At 38.7% G+C, this 8,723-nt stretch overlaps 1 pseudogene; it reads left to right on the forward strand.

Annotated features, from left to right (window-relative positions):
- Positions 1 to 1,385: 1,385 nt before the first annotated feature.
- On the forward strand, positions 1,386 to 3,485 carry LOC112110812 (annotated as a pseudogene).
- Positions 3,486 to 8,723: the final 5,238 nt, after the last annotated feature.

Here is an 8,723-nt window from a genome sequence, read left to right on the forward strand (position 1 = left end):
GCAGCTTGTGAGATGTATCAAGTCACTTATTACGTCTGTATTTTTCTGAAAACCCATGTCTTTCCTAGCAAGCTCATCTGAAAGTCAAATATCAAATCCTTTAAAATATTTGAACAAATCCAGACTTTGGGATTGCTTGGATATTGTTTAGCATCCAAACAGTATGGGCCTATCTCTGGTAGTCATGTCTGAGTCTAGGAAGAGTGACAATTCCACCATCCTCCCTGTGACGCCAGTAACTTACTTACAAAATCTGACCTTTTTTTTGCATCCACACTGCTAAATAATTCAGGCCCTCATCATCTGCTTCCTTAATTATTGTCAACTTTTATCAAAACATTTCATTCAAACCAAAATGATGATTTTTATTTTTCAATTAATCAAAAATTTTGATTTCTCTTTGGGTTTTTTTGTCCAACCCAAAATATGTGGTGCTGATTTGCGGGGGAGGGCTACAGGAGGGAATTGCCAGGAAACAGAAAAATCTGTTTGCACAGGTCTAGCTTAGACACATTATGACAGTGCATATAGTTTTCAAGTAGATGGAGAGGGGAAGAAAGTTACACAGTGAACGTTATGCTTTGCATCTTGAGAGCCCAGCTGAATAGGGTCCTCAAATGTACTAGAACAAATGTGATCTCTCTGAAGAGCTAACCCAATATAATGATACAAATATTCTTAAACTTACATTTCACTCATAACTGCTCTGTAGCCTGGCTCTTTCATATTGATTTTCAAAATAGCACAAAGGCTTAATCCAAGCCAATACTTACCGCTTGATTCTGATATCTGATAATTGCAGCAAGCATAGCAACCAAAATTCAAACAGCTTCTGATAATTTACACTGGGATAGTGCTGTCCTCTAAATGGCATGTCAGGGTAGACTTGTGTCTAGTACATCTGTGCTCAAAGGTCATATGACTCAAAGTCAGAGTTCTTGGTCTATGCAGCAGCTGTAGATATGGGTGAAACTGACTTCATTTGCCAGATGCATGGATATGAAAACCTCACTCTCAGCTGATTCCATAGATCTGCTGAAACAAACAGACCAGTATATGACCTAAGTTGTGCTGTCCTTATTTCACACAAAGAAACAGCTAGTCTAGTATAGACTCGATAAATCGATCACTGTAGCGTCAACTCCAGTACTCCACCTCAATGAGAAGTGCAAGAGGAATCGACGGGAGAGCATCTCCCGTTGACACACCGCAGTGAAGACACCGCCGTAAGTAGATCTAAGTATGTCAACTTCAGCTACGTTGTTCACGTAGCTGAAGTCGCGTAACTTAGATCGACCTCCCTCCCACCCCCACCCATAGTGTAGACCAGCCCTGACTCTCGCTTGCAGGTGCAAATATAAAGTTGGCTTCTCTTGCAGCAAATGATGAGCAGTGAGTCACAGTCAGGTATGCATGCAAGGAAAAAAGATTTGGGGAGGAATTTATTTATTCTGTGTGAATGGAGATTTGCTGCAGTGGAAGGAAAAGAGAAGCGCAGATGAGTGACTAATGTGCTTGTGGGTTCCCATAGTTGAAGAAAGGCCTCAAGGGATTTATTTTTGTTTGCTACTGCAATGGAGGCATACAGCAGTGGAAAGCCTGTCAGTAGGGGTGGCTGCAGCAGGGCAAAAGAGTAGACGCTCATATTGGAGCCTATAGAGAATTTACTCATCCCCAAAAAATGAATGATGCAGGCTCAGGGTGGAATGGACAGTCCATTACTAGGAGCCTCTGGTGTCGGGGATCCTAGGAAGCCTTGGTGACTAAATAAACCCTGTAACCCTTACTCTTTGAGTGGAAAATCCTGAGGGAACGCAGCAACAACATCATAGGCTGGCGTTATATTAATTTAGATCAGAGGTTCCCAAAGTGGGCGATACCGCCCCCTGGGGGCGCTGGAACGATCCAGGAGGGCAGTAGTAGCCTCGGGTGCAATCGGGGGGCGTTGAATAAAAATAAGGGGGCGGTGGAAGCATAAAGAAAGAAGAGAATATAAGAAAATTTTGAAAAACCATTCGTACATGTTTCATCTGTTGTGTAACATAGAGTTAAAGTTGTAGTGATTACTTTATTTTCCAAATAAATTCACAAATTATAACTGATCAGGTGTCAAGTCCGCCAACAGCTCTTAACAAGCAAGTGTTGGTAGGCGAGCGTGTCGTGCGTTGTCGGGAAGTCCAGCATGCATCGGCAGGAATATGTGCGTGTAATGACTTGTTTACAATATGATACTATAAATAGGCGACATGTATGAAATCTAATTTAGATTGTTTCTGAATTGTGTAAAAAGCAGTTAACAATAGTGCAATAAGTATTTAAAAATTTTTATTCATATTCGATACCTTCGATCTTTACGGATTACGGATCACATACAAAGCAAATTGTATTATTGTTGTTTCAATAAAACAGCAATTTACAAGTAAGTATTTTTATACATTTTCTTACATATCTACCGTACGTTTCTGTGTCTCTAGTGCTTACTAATAATAAAATCGTAGCAGGCTTGTGTCGGTACAGTATTCGCTGTACACTGTGTCATTCATCGTCAACATTTAGTTGCCAAAAATCTGAGTGAACGCCTACATAGGTCATTACATTATGTCATTAAAACAATCAACAAAATCAGAAGCAATTCATTGAATGACAGATTGTTTGGACAACTTTGTATTGAAAACGATGAAGAATTCAATCGCTTGCTGCTTCATACAGAAGTTCGTTGGCTATCAAAAGGTGCCTGGTTGGATCGGTTTTATAAACTCTTTGACTCAGTGCTAGAGTTCCTAGAAAACAAAGATGATGCTTTACGAGCCAACTTGATTGATTCCAAAAATGACACAGCTTATTTGACAGACTTGTTTAATAACTTTAATGAAACAAATTTACAGCTCCAAGGCGATGAGCTGAATTTAATCAAAACAAAAACTGTTATTTCCGCGTTTGTGGCAAAACGTCTTCTGTACAAATGAAATTTAGGACGAGGAGAATTCAGCCAGTTTCCAAATTTATCAACAGTAGAAAAACATGATGAAGACTTGCTTACCTATTGTCAGCACTTGGAGGCTTTCCATTCTGACTTCAATCAACGATTTGAAGATATTCTTAAAATGAACATACCCGATTGGGTTTTGGACCCTTTTTCAAGTACAAACACAGAAGAATCTCCAAAATTACAAGAAGAACTGATAGAAGTAACAACAAATGAGGAATTGAAATTTAAATTCAAAGACGGCTACAGACAGTTCTGGCTGCAAAAGCAGATACCTACACTTTATCCTGGATTATGGGCTATAGTACAAAAGTTTTTAATTGCATTTCCTTCATCATATTTAGTGGAACGTGGGTTCAGTGCGGTCACAAATCTGTTAACTAAAAAAAGAAACGGACTGCAAATAGCTAATCGCGGTGATTTAAGAATGCTTCTGACAAAAATATAGCCGAACATTAATAAATTGATAGCAGCGCACCAGGTTCATCCTTCTCATTAGGATTATTTTTAATGTTATTCGTAATTTTTATTTTAATATTATCCTTCGTTATCTTAATTTTCTGTGTGTAATGCGAATGTTACTATGGTTGATTTTAATAAATAATTTTATAATTTCAAGCTTCAAGGTGTCTTATTTACAACAACATCTTTCTTTACTATATTGTAGGACGTAGGTAGAAATATAGATACATAAAAGAACGCAAATTCGTCACTGCATCTTTCTGTTTGTTCGCTTAAAGAAGGTAGATTTCCAGGGCGGCGCTGAGTAATTTTTTTTCTGAAAAGGGGGCGGTAGGCCAAATAAGTTTGGGAACCTCTGATTTGGATGGAATATATGGGCTAAAGGTGTTATTCATAGATTCATAGATTCTAGGATTGGAAGGGACCTCGAGAGGTCATCGAGTCCAGTCCCCTGCCCTCATGGCAGGACCAAATAATGTCTAGACCATCCCTGATGGACATTTATCTAACCTACTCTTAAATATCTCCAGAGATGGAGATTCCACAACCTCCCTAGGCAATTTATTCCAGTGTTTAACCACCCTGACAGTTAGGAACTTTTTCCTAATGTCCAACCTAAACCTCCTTTGCTGCAGTTTAAACCCATTGCTTCTTGCTCTATCCTTAGAGGCTAAGGTGAACAAGTTTTCTCCCTCCTCTTTATGACACCCTTTTAGATACCTGAAAACTGCTATCATGTCCCCTCTCAGTCTTCTCTTTTCCAAACTAAACAAACCCAATTCTTTCAGCCTTCCTTCATAGCTCATGTTCTCAAGACCTTTAATCATTCTTGTTGCTCTTCTCTGGACCCTCTCCAATTTCTCCACATCTTTCTTGAAATGCGGTGCCCAGAACTGGACATAATACTCCAGTTGAGGCCTAACCAGCGCAGAGTAGAGCGGAAGAATGACTTCTCGTGTCTTGCTCACAACACACCTGTTAATACATCCCAGAATCATGTTTGCTTTTTTTGCAACAGCATCACACTGTTGACTCATATTTAGCTTGTGGTCCACTATAACCCCTAGATCCCTTTCTGCCGTACTCCTTCCTAGACAGTCTCTTCCCATTCTGTATGTGTGAAACTGATTTTTCCTTCCTAAGTGGAGCACTTTGCATTTGTCTTCGTTAAACTTCATCCTGTTTACCTAAGACCATTTCTCCAATTTGTCCAGATCATTTTGAATTATGACCCTGTCCTCCAAAGCAGTTGCAATCCCTCCCAGTTTGATATAATCTGCAAATTTAATAAGCATACTTTCTATGCCAATAGCTAAGTCGTTAATGAAGATATTGAACAGAGCCGGTCCCAAAACAGACCCCTGCGGAACCCCACTTTTTATGCCTTTCCAGCAGGATTGGGAACCATTAATAACAACTCTCTGAGTACGGTTATCCAGCCAGTTATGCACCCACCTTATAGTAGCCCCATCTAAATTGTATTTGGCTAGTTTATCGATAAGAATATCATGCTTATGAATGATGAATGAATATTATGTGTTAACATAACCCAGTCACTGTCCAACATTAAACAGTTAAACAAAGCTTAAACAAAGCTTGTGATTTGGTATACAGAACCTCAGCCTAGTTAGTACCATGGCACAAACACCACTAAAAATCCTTTTAACCTTTTATTAAAGAAAACAAGGAAAAACAGCTAAAGCATTTGAAATGTAAAATATTAAATAAGGCTTTCATTTTTAACGTCCCGTGTTCCCTTTAGCTGGAAAGAGGTTTTTTTAGAAGGAAAAGTCACTTGTTTGACAATCTGAGATGGTAGCAGAGAACTCTCCTTTTTGGAGAAAAGAGAAAAAATTAGATGAGATGGGTTGGGGTTGTTAAAGTCTGATCTCGTTTCATCTCAGATGGTGGTTGGGATTCAGCTGGTGCCAGTAGAGGTAGAGATGTCATCTGGCTCCCTCTTTCTGATCTGGTCAGGACATCTCTCAGGATCAGGACAATGAAGGCCAGGGGTTGCAGAAGACCATGGGGTGTCAGCCATGATGGTGAAACGTTCTCTAATATCCAAGTTTTCTCCCAAAGCCTTTCTTTAAGGACTCCAAAAGGGAGTGGTAGGTGGAATAGCCCATCCCCTCATGATCATGTCCACCAATTAGGCCTATTTTCCAACACACCAATTTTGGTTCACTGATTTTGGTTCCACACTTTTCTTGTTTACTAAGAATGATCTTAATATAGTCTTTGACTTATATCAGTTGACCTTTTTGTTTGGACTAATTTAGTTTATCTCCCTTTCGTACCTTTTCCCATCAACATTTGCTATAGGTTACTGTGATACTTTATGAACTTGCACTCACTTTCACAGTTAAGTTCATGGTTAGGGTAACTTTGTAGGCCCAATTTCACAACATGCCTCTTCAGGGTACTAAGTTTAGCATGTGGTTTGATTGTGTTTGTTTTTTTGCTGCCCTTTGTCCAGTTCAGTGACTAGGAATGTCTGACCAGAAGTTGGTTATATAGGCCAAAATTTTCAAAGGGGACTATTGATTTGGAGTCCCTCAATGTTGGGGATGCTTCAATTGAGACAACTTAAAGGCATTTGATTTTTCTAGAAGCGCTGAGCACCCACCCTCTGAAATTAAGATCTCAAATTGGGCCCTGAAAAATTGAGGCATTCAATCAGCAGTCACTCTTGAAAATGTGGGCAGCTTTTTCATTTTGTTCCCTTATACCATCAGTAACTTTGAGTCCCATGTTGACTCTTTCTCCCTGGCTCCTGCACTGAGTTCCAGAGCTTTGCCCTAAGCTACATCTAATATATCAAAGATGTGTGTTGTCTGATAAGGTGATGTGACAGCCTATGCTATTATGGTCACTTTTACAAAACGATCATACATTTTGTACAAAGTATGCCTTGTTGAGATATCATTTGAAAAGTCATAATCTGCTGAATATCATTATCCTGTTAAAATGTGTAGCAACACTATATGCCAAGTTATAAGATTCTATTCTATGATTGTTACGGAAATATGTTGCAATTCTGGGTAACCCCCACAAACCAGTTTCTCAGGGCTTATATTTGCTACTGCACTTCATCAGCGCCTCAATGAGAGGCGGAAGCTATGTTGGCAGGAGAGCATCTCCTGCTGAGATAATGCAGTATAGATACTGCTTTAAGTCGATGGAACTTATGTCACTTGTGGGGGGGAGGGGTCGTTTTTTCACACCCCTGAGTGATGGAAGTTACATTGACTTAAGTGATAGTGTAGACAAGCCCTCAGAGACAGACACATTAGGACCCCAGACAGGTGTTAAAGGGCCATTGCCTACATAGTGACCATCCTCCAGCAAGGGGGGGAGGTATAAACAAGAAATTTACATTTAATCTCAGGTACGATTCAAACCTCATGTCCGCAATGGACTATGTGTCACCATGACTCAGCAAGGATGTTTCTAATGGCTTGTCTACACTACGCAGCTTTTAGCAACAAGGCTGTGTTTGGATTAGAGTGTGTGGGGAAACTCCATTTGGGAGAACAAGGCTGGTGCCTATATCATTTTCCTTTAATGAAACAATAGGCTTTTATGAGCTTGAATTGTTCAATAGTGTGCTGGACAGTACAAGACACACATTTCTGGGGGAACAAGGCTGGGACTAAGGATTTGCAGGCGTTGCCCTGTATATAATTCATGAGTAACTGATCAGAGTGCTCATGTATTTAGCGGAGAGTGAATGTGCATGCTGAAGGCTGAGAGAGCCACCAGGAGTGGAAGTTCTGACCATCAAAGCTGTGTAAAAGCACCTCAGGCTAGAGCATTAACAGATGCAGCTGTTCAGCAGTCCAGTTTGTACACTGGGGAATGTCATAGGTGGATTTAAAGATGATGCAAATAAAGAAATCAAACTTTCACATTCTTCTTCAATAACTTAGCATGTAAGGCTTTAGAAAAATACTGAACAAAGGGACATTACCCCAACAGTGTTTTATACACGGTTAAAACTGATCAGGGATTTTCTGTAAGAATGACTTTCTGATGGGAAATGAGGTTTCCACAATCAAAATTATTCGCAGAAATCCAGTTTGATGACATTTTAGTCCAGCACAATGTGACATCCTACATATTAAATCCTGAAAATCAGTGTTTATACAAGAATCATGAAAAGACCTTTATTTATTAAATTTGTGCTCATAATTGTTCAAACTACTGTAAAAATGCTCAAAATGTTAAGCATTAATGTTGTTTTAGCTATCATGTGATATCCCCGTTCTGAAGTGACACAGCTCTGAATGACAAAATAGCCATGACAGAGGACTTCATATTTTACTGCCAAATAGTGCGAATTTAGTTTTATATCCATTTAATAAAAAATGCACGAAGTATAGAAATTAAATATTTTCTATTTTCCGTGTCTTCCAAAGAAGATGTAAACATAATTTCCTTTCTCATTTTACCTGGCAGTATTCTGTATTTACTCAGTTTTATTCATTGTACCAATTGCCCGGCAGCAGTTTTTTCCACTGTTTTACAAAATATGAATGTCAATATACAGTGTTGTGCTGCTATAAATTGAAGTGATGTGTCAATGAAAAAATAATGACAAGTACTAAAATACTTTGACTTCATGTCAAGTCATGTCACGTCAGCATTTCAAAGAATGACATAGTCCATTTTTCTTGACTGCTTATTGCATTGGCCCCTGGAGGTGTAGTAACCAGATGTTAGTAACACTAGGTATCTAAAGTGTTCAAACATTAACAAATAGTACTAAAAATGTCCAATATGTCTGCCTTCAACTTGTAATTGTTCTTATTCCATATTCACTGCTGCTTTTTAAAGTGTATTTATCTTTCACCAGCTTTTATGGTGACTGCTATTGACATAAAACAAACACAATAAATAGCTGGACATTCACCATGTGATTCAAATTCCAACATCAAAAGAAATCAATGTAAAGTAATCACCATGAAAAGAAATTGACATTTGCCAAGAGATACCACAAGATTACCACAGTTGTTTCATATTTTAGCCATAGGAGGAAAGTGATTTTGACTAGCTATATCACTCTGTAGTAGCTAGCTTTTAGATGATAACCACTATAGAGAGAGAGAGATTTTTTTTAATTTATACTGATAGCACATGGCTTGTGAATATCCTTTGTGGAATCATTCAAGTTGGATATGCAACTTTCAACAGCTTCCATATCCCATTTCTAAAAAAAATCCTACCCCAGAATCTAACTTCTATAAAAGTATTTAAAAAAATTGTTCTGCAT

Source organism: Terrapene carolina, unplaced genomic scaffold (assembly GCF_002925995.2).
Source record: "Terrapene carolina triunguis isolate 2854851 unplaced genomic scaffold, T_m_triunguis-2.0 Scaffold58, whole genome shotgun sequence".
Lineage (NCBI taxonomy): Eukaryota > Metazoa > Chordata > Testudines > Emydidae > Terrapene > Terrapene triunguis.